Below are 12,494 nucleotides of genomic sequence, written 5' to 3' on the forward strand. Positions count from 1 at the left end.
CCCCAGAGAAGAAGGAGCCCGTGTCCGGCCGGGCCGCCGCAACCGGGCGTCGGCGCCTCACTCCCGCTGCGGCTCCTCCAAGGGGATTAGTGGGCCGCCTGCGCGGCTCGGCAGCCCGGGAGCCATGTTGTCCGGGGGGCTTGACAACGCGTGAGGGACCGGCGGCCCTTCCCGGAGGCTCGGACCCTCGGCGTGAGCTGGAAGGCTGCTGCGGCGGCGGAGGCCTGCGCCTCGGAGGCGCCTCGGGTCTGCCAGTCGCTGGGACCCGGACCTGCATCCGGTCGCCGCGGGCGTCGGAGGAGCCGCTTTCCTTGTGCGCCTCGCCTCGCCAACTCTCGGGACGCGGTCCCCGCACTTGCTGGTGAGTTGGCGGCTGGCGGCCGCTCGGGGCTTTCCCTGCTGCCCCGCCGACCCTGGGCTGAGAGCGGCCGGAGGGTGCTTGGGACTGGGGGCCGGGGCGGGCGGCTCAGGCCCGGCCGGGAGGTTGAGGAGGACGGCGCGGCGCAGGGGCTCGCTTGTGTTTGTCGCCCCTCGGGTCCACTTCGGACCCCGGTCGCCCGGGCATTTCCGGGCGTGGGGTGGGGTGTGAGTGTCTGACGCTTGGGCTCCTTCGCGAGAGGCGCCTCCAGCCGCCGCCGCCTCCGCGCTTGCTGCCGCTTTGGTCTCCGGGGGAGGCCGGTCTCCCCGCGAGGCCGAGGAGGGGAGGAGGCAGAAAGTCCCCCGAGACACAAAGGTCCCCTCGGCGGGGGTGGAGCTGCGAGGGCGGGCTGCGCAACTCCGAGGGGAAGGAAGGGGCGCAGGTCCGCGAGAGGTGGGAGAGGAAGCGGCGGTGGCCACCGCGTTTCCAGCTCCTTGGAGACGCCGGGGGTGTGCGTGGGTGGGGAGCGGGAGGAGGAGGGGCCCTCGCGTGAGGAGCCGGCCGAGACAAAGATCAGGGCAGCCTCCCGCTGGCGAGTCACACCCCTGAGTGTGGGTCAGAGCAGAGGTGGAGGGAATGTGGGAAACCCAAAGAACCGATGGGGAGGGGCACATGGGGCGGGGGGGGGGGGCTGCCAAGTATTGTCGTCTCCGTCACAGTGGCTTTTCTCAGCGTTTTCGTGCCCGATGGTTTTGCTCCGCAATTCAGCTGGATAGCTCCAGATTCGCTCCCTCCCATCACCCCCTCCCTGCCACACTGACTCTCCTGTGGTTTTCCCCTCGTTCTCCCCGTACCTCTCACCGCTCCTTTTTGGGTAAGCAGTATTTTGCCTTCAGCTTGGGGAACGTTTGCTAATGACAGGATGTCTGAGCTTGTTCTGACCCTGAACTGCCTTGAACTCCTCTCTCTTCCTCCCACCCTTTCCTTTCTGGGATCTTATAATGTCACATGGCCATTAACAATTAGCTTTTCTTCTGCAAAAATGGCAAAAGCACTTAGCTGAAATCCCTGGCGCTCCTTCTTTATATTAATGTGTCCACCAGAGACACGTCGTTGGTCATGGATTATCAGCTCTTATTAACCAAATTAACTTTTTAGATAAAAAAGTGGCAAATTTTGTTTTGAGTTTTGACTATTCCTAGGGTCAGCAAAGTGTATCCCTGGCAGCCGCTAGACCTTCTGTCACTTATCAGGAAATGCTTGACTTAGACAATTCTTTCCTCCAACTTTGCTGATTCTTTCTCGAGGCTTTGTTGAAGGATTTCTTTTAAAAGGCGCTTGCGTATAGAGTAACAAATCTGAGTTACTGTATTGTAGACTTATTTTTTTGGCTATTGGACAGAAGAAAATGAATGGGATTTAAGATCTTTGATGCCTTGAGTAAAGGAAAGCCTTCCTTGAAGGTAGAAATAAGGTTCAGCCACATTTTAAGAAAAAAATTTGCTAGCATTAATATTATTGATTTTGTTCAGTTCTTTTATGAGATTAAGTAGTTGGTTTATTTAATGTTGAGATGTTGCTTTGTTGATGAAGTCATTTCAGTCTTTGTAATCCTAGCACCTGCATACTTCCATAAACAACGGGTTGGAACAAAAGAAAAAAATGTGGCTATATTTAAGGAATATTCTTTTTTTTTTTTATGAGCGAGATTGTTGGAATTAAAAGTGATAACCTTTTTGGTAAGTTATCTCATAGGTCAGGAGCACTAAAAGTTTGAGTGCTGGGCTTCAAAGAAAATAACTTAGTCATTGAATTTAAGCTGTTTTAAAATTACTGTGCAAATATAATTTATTATTGATTTTTTTAACAGCGAAAATAACATTGGAATATGAATGGAAAGAAAAGTAAAGCCTGTTTGATGTTTGGGACATTACTGTTGATGTCATTGTAAGAACAGTCATGTCTTGCTGCTTATTGCCATTAAAATGTTGACACTATAAAAATCGTGAACGGGATTTCAGTTTAGGGACCAGTCTCTGAATTGAGGGACTCCCTCAATTCTTTGTGAAATTAACAGGTCATACCATAAATAATCGATGTTTTATTTATTTATCGAAAGGTCATATTGAGGATACGCTGATTTTTTTTCCACTACATATTAATTAGTGTCTAATTAGATACCTGAAGTTTTATTCTCACTAGAAGGAAATCTACCAAAAAGTTAACAAAGATTTCTGGGTGGTGAGACTTATGGATGAATAAAAATACATTTCTTTATTTTTCAAATTTTCACATTACTTTTACAATCAGTAAAAAGAGTGTGTGAAGAATTAAAGTCTTGTTTAAAAGAAAAAAAGAATTAAAGTCTTGTTAATATCCTAATTTGCCTGTTACTTAAAGAAGCTTTTATAAAATGTGTAATTTATTCTCATCCTCGGATTCAGGCCCATTAAAGTCACTTTTAGTGTGAGGTATTTGAAATAGTGCAGCTTGTGAAATGTACTCTGGTTACCTGAAGGAAAAAAGAGATAGATAGTAAGGAAAGATGAAATTAGAATAATTAATTCTAATTAATTAATTAATTCAGTGTATGGTAGCGATCCAGTGTGGTAGCTTTGTACACCAGCAATCTTGTTCTAATAAGTCATTGGTTTTACTGAAATAGAAAAATTAAATTTTATCTTTTCTGTAGTACAAAATAGCTGTGTTGAATAAGATTTTAAAGTATATAAATGTTGATATATTTAGTTTTCAGTTACTTGTTTAGTCCTACGATTATGGTGGAAAGAGATGGCATATAAAATAATTTACTCTATCAAGGCTTTTATTTTTCCCCTTATTTTCAGTAATGTTTTTCTCCTTTTCCTTTATTGGTGAAATAGTACTAACTAAAAAACTGCAAATATTTTATTGTGAACAATGGAACTATAGTGGCTTCTGAGATGGATATTCAAAAGTGAAAATGATGATCCTTAATATAAAAAAATTTTCTATGAACACAAAATTTTTGCGGTGGTATTTTCTTTGTTATTGTCTAATAATACTGAATATTTATAGGGCATTACATTTTGAATCTTTATTACTGTTCTCTAGTCTTAATAAAAATAATAGCATCATGTCATGGCATTCATTTATATAGCTTTTATACTTCCATGATGTGTAATTACAATGAATGTATTGCTGTATTGTAGAAAAGAGACATTATATGTTAAATAGAGTATTTTATCTATTTCAAAAGTTGCCCCCTTTCATACATGTGAAGGAAAAATAGTTTTGAGTTCTTTGAATTTTGAATGTGTAATTTTTGCTTAAACTTTTAAATAGAAAAATTATTTTAAATGCATTTTGTAAACTGATTGTGGCATTTTGCATTTGAAATGATGAAGATAAACAGTAGGTTTATGGCATTTTTATATGTACTTCATATAGTATTTGTCAGGTAAAAAACTGCCTACAATAGAAAACCTGGTATAACTTGTGTTCAGCCTACAGTGTTGGCAATTTCTTTGACTGGTGATGAGAGGACCTATTAGACTGACTTTTTAAAAAAATGTCTATGAGCCAAAAAGTCTTACTGTCACCAGTGAATTCTTTGTCATTATTTTGCTCCCAGGCTTTTTTTTTTTTTTTTTCAACTTTTTATTTTGTATTGGAGTATAGCCAATTAACAATGTTGTGATAGTTTCAGGTGCACAGCAAAGGGACTCAGCCATATATATACATGTATCCATTCTCCCCCAGACTCCGCTCCCATCCTGGCTGCCACATAACATTGAGCAGAGTTCCCTGTGCTATACAGTAGGTCCTTCTTGGTTATCCTTTTTAAATATAGCAGTGTGTACATGTCAATCCTAGACTCCCTAACTGTCCCTTCCCGTTGTCAGCTACTTTGATATCTGCAAAATATTTGACCTGAAAAGAGGAATTGCCAAGGACCAGAAAAATGTATTGAATGTATTTGAGTGTCGGTTACCTTTCCTAGCCTGTTTTCCTCTCTCTTTTGGCCAGCTTGGAAAATCAGTAGACGTCTATGCGTAAATCTAACAGGTGGGGTGCCTACTATAAATAACGTTATGTTCTGCAGTAACATATAATATTGAATATGGTATTTAAGGAGTAGATTTATAAATCCATGACATTCTGCAGTAACATATGATATTGAATACTGTATTTAAGGAGGTAGATTTATAAATCCATGACATATCGGGGTAAGCGAAAATTGCCTTTATTTTGATTTTTTTAATGTGTTAAAATTAGTTCACATTATTTGAGCATGTGTCATAAAAGGGAAGATAGCGCCAGATACATACTGTGTAGATTGCTTCAGTGTTGGGGAAAAATTTGCCTTAAGGTAGATAAAAGCTATGTCTATATTTATACAGGTATAAGTACTTACTGGTTTTTGGTTTGGTATTGCATATTTTAATTAACTAAAGTGTAATTTTGATCTTTGAAGTTGTACACTTCATATGTGGCTATGTATCACTGAAAAATGGAAATACCAGACCAAATTGTACATTTTTGTCATTTTTTATATTAAAAACTGATTCTTATATAAATTGCATATTAGTATTGTTATTATCTCTTATTCAGATTTAAAAAACAGAACATGTTATTGACTTGACCTAAGAGTAGTCCATTAAAGTGAAAAACAATGAAAGAAGGTTTGCTTTCTTTCGTTTGTGGTAAGAGTTTAAAAGGTTAACAAAATCTCTTTTTAATAGCACATTTAAAAAAATAAATTTATTTTATTTTATTTTTGACTGCGTTGGGTCCTGCGTTGGGTCCTGCGTTGGGTCCTCGCTGAGCACGGGCTTTCTCTAGTTTCAGCGAGCGGGGGCCACCCCTCGCCACAGTGCACTGGCCTCTCATTGCGGTGGCCTCTCTTGTGGAGCACGGGCTCAGTAGTTGTGGCTCACTGGCTCTAGAGCACAGGCCCAGCATTTGTGGCGCACGGGCCTAATCGCTCCGCGGCATGTGGGATCCTCCCGGACCTGGGCTGGAACTCGTGTCCCTTGCATTGGCAGGCGGATTCCCAACTACTGTGCCACCAGGGAAGCCCTAATAGCACATTCTTGTTAGTGTAAATACTTTCAAGAATACTCTAAATTTTGTATGCATATTTGTAAACAATGGGAAAAGGACCCAAGAATAATTTTTCTTTCACTATATTCATTACTAACTCACTTTGGTCTTATCATATATTTAATCCTGCTATTTTCACAGTTGATGGTTAATATTTGTTACTAGTGTGTGTTAATGTTAAATGATATAAACAAAAGTTGGTTAAAATTGGTATTAATACTTGTGAAAAATTATCAGGTAACAACACTGAAGCTCTTACTCCAAATTTAGAGGCATTATCCTTTAAATTAATTAATACATATTTTAAAGTATTTTATAAAATAAACTTTTGAAGTATAATATACTTCCAGGTTTTAATATTTTAATTACTGATTTGTATTGCTGTTTCTGGTGAGAAGGAAGCTTTTTGTTGATTTTTTTTTTCTTTTTGTTGATTTTTGAAGTAAGTTTTGGATTCCTTAAGCAGACGTTAGTCCCTTGAGCCCATCTTACTGAATTATTTTTAAGAAATGATTTTTTATCTATGGCTTTATTATACTTAATAAATATGCATTTTTCAGTTAATTCAGAGATGTAATCAGTAAGTACCTTTAAAGCATTTGTCATGTCCTCAGCATTGTGTTAGTCATTGTACGTTATAAAAATATACTTTAATGGGTAGAAATAATGGCAACATTGGTTGTCTGGAATGTTCTGTCCTTGGCCCCTCTTCTCATGTTTTACATGATCCCTGGGCATTCTCATCTGTATTTAGTGCTTTGTTCTTATCACCTATATGCTGATGATCTTCATATCTTTATTTCTAATCCAGACCTCTTTTTCTTAGTTCTTTTCTAGCTGTCTCCCAGATATTATTGCCTCTTGGCACTCCCTTACCAGAGCTGAACTCTTTTATTACCCCCCTACCTCTATTCCCAGCCACAGTGAATGCGCCACCATCAGCCTAGTCACTTAAGCCAAAACCTTTGGCAGCTTCTTATGTTTTTCTGTCATGCTCTTCTCCCTCTAGTCCAGTCAGTCACACCCAATCTTGTTAATTTTATTTCCTAAACATCTTTTAGATTTATCTTTTTCTGTTGCCACTTTCACATGTCAGGATTTTGGAATGCCTCATCTGAATTACTACTTCCAGTTTTACCCTATTTTAATCTAACAGTTATTCATTCTTACTTTATATATGTCTTTTTTTAAAAAGTATAGCTGATTTACAATATTGTGTTAGTTTCAGGTGTACAGTGAAGTGATTCAATTATATATATACTTTTTAAGATTCTTTTCCATTATAGGTTATTACAAGATATTGAATGTAGTTCCCTGTGCTATACAGTAAATCCTTGTTGTTTATCTCTTTTATATATAGTAGTGTGTATCTGTTAATCCCATACTCCTAATTTATCTACCCCCCCTTTCCTCTTTGGTAACCGTAAGTTTGTTTTTTATGTCTGAATCTGCTTCTGTTTTATAAATAAATTGATTTGTATTATTTTTTAGATTCCACACGTAAGTGCTACAAAAGAATATTGGTCTTTTCTCTGACTGACTTCACTCAGTGTGGTAATCTCTAGGTCCATCCATGTTGCTGCAAATGGCAATATTTCATTCTTTCTTTATGGTTGATTAATATTCCATTGTACATATATACCACATCTTCTTTATTCATTCATCTGTTGATGGTTTGTGTCTGTCTTTTTATCCCTCTGTTCTTTTTTCCTTCCATCCATCCGTCCATCCATCTGTGCATCCATGTCTGAAGTGCATGCCTCCTCTATACCATCACTGTGGTCAGTGCTAGAATCAAAGATGAGGAAACTGGTGTGTTGATATTACAGTGCTGTGACAGTTGGAGAGAAATTCTCATTTTTGAGGACAAATGTCACTTCCTCTGAAGTCTTCTTTGATCCATTCTGGCAGAGTTATGGTGATTCTGCTATAGCATTTATGTCTACTATAGTACTTAATATTGTATTGTAATTAATTATTTACAAATCATCTACCCTTTTGTCTGGCTTTGTGCTACAGAGGGGCCATGCTTTTTAAATTTTGGTATTTCCCCCATATTATGTATTGTTTAATTGAGTGAGTGAAGTGATGGAGTTAGGAGAAACAACACTGAATTAGTAAGTTAGGGTCAGATTAGTTATGACCTAGAAAGGGTCAAGAATTAATTTTGATACAGTAGAAAATAAAAAGCCATTAAAAGTTTTGAGTGTTGGTGCTACATGTAGGCCATGTAGGCTGTGTTTGTATGAGAGTAATTTGGATGCAGTTGGTAGGCCAATTTGGAGGGGCAGTAATTTGGTATCACTGGGCCTTTTTAACTACTCGTGAGCTGTACTAACTTGTTAGTGAAAATGGAGAGAAAAGGGCTGTAATCTTCAAAGATTGTTATCTTTTAGACAAATTAGAATCTAAAATTACAATATATGTAAATAAAATATCTATTTCTAAAGGTCTAAAAACATTGGTCAATATCAAGAGTAAGATTTGGATAAAATTTCATCCTTAATGAAATCCAGCTGTTTAACTGTATAGTACTAGACTTAAATTCATTAAAATAAAATACAGAATTGCATTCCAGAACTGCATTTAATGTCATTCCTGTTACCCTGATAGTTATGTATACAGTTGACCAGGAGATATGTTTTCACTGGAATTACTGTAATTAAATAAAAACTGCTTTATGGTCTACTTTTAAAATTAAAGACATTTTATTTAGGTTTTTATCAGTAAAATTGAGTTTTAAATTATATCTCTGATATAGTAAGTGTGTGATTAAAAACTAGATTCATTGGAGAAATCAGATTTATTTGAGAAATCAGATAATAATGCTTCCCCAAGTAATAACTGATAACTATGTGATCTTGAGCTAGTTACTTAAACTCTTAAGGGTCAGTTTCTTCTATAAAATTGGGAATGACAGAACCTACTTCATAGGGCTGTAGAAATTAAATGATATGTATAAAGCACTTTGCAAAGTACCTTGCACCTAGTGAGCACTCACAGTTAGCAATTATTTTTATCACTCTGTATTATAGCGGGGAAAACTTGGTTATGGTACTAGAATTGTTTTGCAGATCCATTCCTTCAGGTTGATGAATGTCTAAATAAGTGGTTCACAAGGGCAATTGAATCAAAATAATCTCTGGCTTTTTAAACCGTACATACCTCCTGGATTTTCTAATATGCCTGTCCCACCAAATTTGAGAATCAGTGTGTTAGTGAGTTAGTGTTACTAATGGGTGTATGTTGTACCCTGTAGGTATATTGGCAGGAAGGGAATAGTATAGACTAGTGGACTAAATAATTTAGGATATTCATTGTTGTTTCTTATCTAATGATCATTAGGGATAAAACTGTTGTAATCTTCCTGATGAACACATTGATAAGCTTTTCCTTAGGGCCAAATTTTTCGTGTAACCATTTGCTCTGTTTCCCTTCTTCAGGCTTGTGCTATACCATTTCTTTGACATCTTAACAGTTTAGGCAATATTTGCTTTCCTTCTTAATGACTTTTGTATGTGACTCAGCTTTTCTGAAGTCAAAATAGAATAACAGGTAATACAACTTATCCATCAAGAGAAGAAACTGGTTTGGTTTTTCCCTTTGTCATAAAATCTGCTTAGATGTTTACTGTTTATTATTGTTTTTGTTTATTATCTTATGTTCTTATAGGTCAGTGGCCTTAACCTGAGCTTCAGAAGCACTCTTGTTGATTTAAAAAAAAAAAAAAAAGAAAAAAGAAAAGCTAGAAGCCTGTGTGAGTGTGTGAGTGTGAGTGTGTGTGTGTGTGTGTGTGTGTGTGTGTGTGTTTGTGTGTGTGTAAAATCTCAAGCTCTGTCCCAGAGCAACTGAATTGGATACTCTGGGTTTGGGTTTTTTTTAAAACATTCCAAGTAACTCTTGAGTTTTAGAGTCATTGTTCTAGGATTTAAATTTAAAGTAAAGGCAAAATGATTAAAACTTTCATCATTCCATCCTAATTTTTCTCCCTTTCTATTCTATTTTGGATTTGCTAGTTTAATCATGTTTGGGGGGAAGTTTTCTTAAGTTGATGTATAAAAGTCTTCTGTTCCACTTATTTACTTTTCCCTTTAATGAATGTTTTTGTCTTGCTTTTTTAGTTTGTTTTGTTAAAAGGTAAACTGAGGCACATTAAAATTTTCAACTTTATTTGAGCGTACATTGATTTGAATCAGGCAGAGCCAAGCCAAAGGTGGTTAGGAGTGCTCCAACAGGAGCTAGGGTGGAGGTTTTCATAGAGAAGGCGTGGAAGCGAAGCAAGGAAGTTATTTGATTGGCTATAGCTTAAGTGGTTACCTTATTTAGGAAAGCCTAGTTGGTTGGTTGTGATTGCTGGTTCTTAAGTATCATTTCTTCAGATTCAAGTGTATTGAGTGTAGCTTAGGTTTTGGTTTGTTTACTGCCACCTCAGTCTAATGCCCTTCTTGTTTAATTACTTTAGTTTCTTATCAGTGTCTTACTGTTTTCTGTCTTTATGATCTCAATTATTATGTTTTAAAAATTACCTTTCAAATATAAGAACATAAAATAATGTAGAAAATAGACTATAATCTAAATTTCCAGTGTGTCTTTTTGCAAATGTACGTAAATGTATTTTATTTTGGAGGTTTTTCCATATCTAAAGATCTTCCTTTATTTTTAATAGTTGTAGTACTTTTGTTGGATATATGATCACTCAGTCCTGTGTGGATCTTTGGGTTGTTACCTATTCTTTTGCTATTACTTTGCCAAATGAACAACATATACATACAACATTTGCATAAGCAAATGCGTGATTTAGATTCCAAGAACAAGGATTTCCCTAAAATTCATATGTTGAAACCTAATCCCCAGTGTAGTGGTATTTGGAGGTGGGACCTTTGGGAGATGCTTATGCCATGAAGGTGGAGCCCTCATGAATAGACCTAAGAGAGATCCCTTTCCCCTTCTGCTGTGTGAGGACACAGTGAGAAGGCAGTCTGTGAACTAGAAAGTGGGCTCTCACCAAGTACTGAATCTGCAGTGGCCTTAATCTTGGACTTCCCAGCCTATAGAACTGTGAGAAATAAATTTCTGTTGTTTATAAGCCACCTAGTCTAAGGTATTTTGTTATAGCAGGCCCAACAGACTGAGAAAGTTAACTTCAGCAATCATAAATTATGTCAATAGTATGATGTGATGAGAATAGCACTTCACCTCTATGGTCTTCCTCCCCCAAAATTATAACCCCAGTCTAATCATGAAAAAAACATCAGACAAATCTCAGTTGAGGGATATTCTACAAAACAGCTGAACAGTACTCTTCAAAACTGTCAAGGTCATCTAAAACAGGGAAAGTCTGAGAAACTCACAGCCAAAAGGAGCCTAAGAAGATGATTATACTGTAATGTGGTATACTCCATGGGATCCTGGAACAGAAAAAGGACATTAGATAAAAACTAATGAAATCTAAAGGAATGACTTTAGTTAAATATATCAGTTTTCGGTCAATAATTGTGACAAATGTACCATACTAATAAAAGATCTTAATAGCAGAAACTAGGTGTGTGGTGTAGGGAAACTGTACTGTCTTTGAAATTTTTCTGTAAATCTAAAACTATTATAAAATAAAACATTTATTTAAAAAAAAAGATAGGGGCTTCTGTAATTCTGTTATAGCCAAATTACCTTTTTTTACTACTACCTGAATGTATGAGAGGCTTGTTTTCTTACAGCCTCACCAGCTGAATGTGTTGTCAAACTTCTGGAATTTTGTCGGTTTCATAGATGAGAACTGGTGTAACTCAGACTATTGTGTTTCTCTCATTATGAATGACATTGAGTATTTTTTTTTATATGTTTAATGGGCATTTTACTTATTTTCCCTTTCTGTGAACTCTCATGTTCTTTATTTTTCTATTTGGTTGCTGGCCTTTTTTTTCTTGATTTCAGGATTTCTCTATAGGGAGATGAGCCCTTTATTTGTGATATGGGTTGCAAATATATGTTTAGATTCTTTGATATTTTTTCACACAAGTTTTTTCCTTTTTTATATGGTAATTTTTTAATGTTTCTGGATTTTGAAATATAGTTGGAAAAGTCTTCCCCACTCCAAGATTATAAAGGAATTCATCCAAATTTTCTTCCAGTACTTGTGGTTTCCTTTTTTACACTTAGATCTTAAAATTTGAATTCTTCAGTTCCTCCCAATCATTGAGGCATTTTAAATGCTTAACCTTTTCTTTCAAATTACTCCTGTGTAAGCATGCCTGTGGTCTTACACGTACCTTAAATGATTTATAGTAGAAGAAATGTTTATACATTTACTTTTGGTGGATATGAAGCTTTAACTTTCTAGAAAATGTATTAAGCATTTCATTGTATCTTAATTCCAAATCATAGTTTAAAAATAATTTTAAAGTAATGAAGACTCCTTTAAAGTTTGTTTTCACTGTTATACTGTAGTATATTTAGCAGTATTTTTTCTTCTAGATTATTAGCATTGTGGATTATTCATATATTAATTTAGTTTTTTCCCCATCCTGTTTCTCCTAAGATTACGGTTTAGATTATTAAACCCCTCTGTGATTTATCTTCCATCTTCCTTAGAACTCCTCACTGGTTTTATGGCCCCTTTGATATTAGTAATCTCTTTATTTGGTATTATTTAGAAATTTAATTAGCAGGCCAGTTAGCTGTTTTAACTCATTAAGAAGCTGGAAGCAATAGTGTCAGCAGATGTTGCCTAACGTAGGGTGCTGATTTCTTATAACATTTTATAAAGGTTTCATAGTTTCCTCGCACTACTTGTGATGAACTATTATTGCTGAACTGAATCTTAAGACATTTGAGAAACTATCTGATAGTGCTGTGGAATGTTGGCTCCTAGAAAATACTACCCAAAATAACATGGTGAGTTTATTGCTTATTGTAGTAAAGGAGAACACCACCTTTCCTGAGTTGGTAGGATCTGCTGGGGGAAGAGGAGGGGTACGTGTATGGGTGAAAAGAAGAGCAAAGTTAGGAGGGAGAGTGAAGTTGGGATATTTACTGAGGATTTGGAATCTTTAAT

At 37.2% G+C, this 12,494-nt stretch overlaps 1 protein-coding gene across 1 annotated transcript in view; it reads left to right on the plus strand.

Annotated features, from left to right (window-relative positions):
- Positions 1-231: 231 nt before the first annotated feature.
- Positions 232-12,494, plus strand: part of CDK17 (cyclin dependent kinase 17) — a 97,441-nt gene continuing 85,178 nt past the window's right edge. The window contains exon 1 of the mRNA XM_079937175.1: positions 232-361. The gene's annotated coding sequence lies outside the window, so the exon portion shown is untranslated. The remainder of the gene's footprint in view (positions 362-12,494) is intronic.

The sequence above is a fragment of the Stenella coeruleoalba genome (assembly GCF_951394435.1).
Source record: "Stenella coeruleoalba genome assembly, chromosome: 11".
Classification (NCBI taxonomy): Eukaryota; Metazoa; Chordata; class Mammalia; order Artiodactyla; family Delphinidae; genus Stenella; species Stenella coeruleoalba.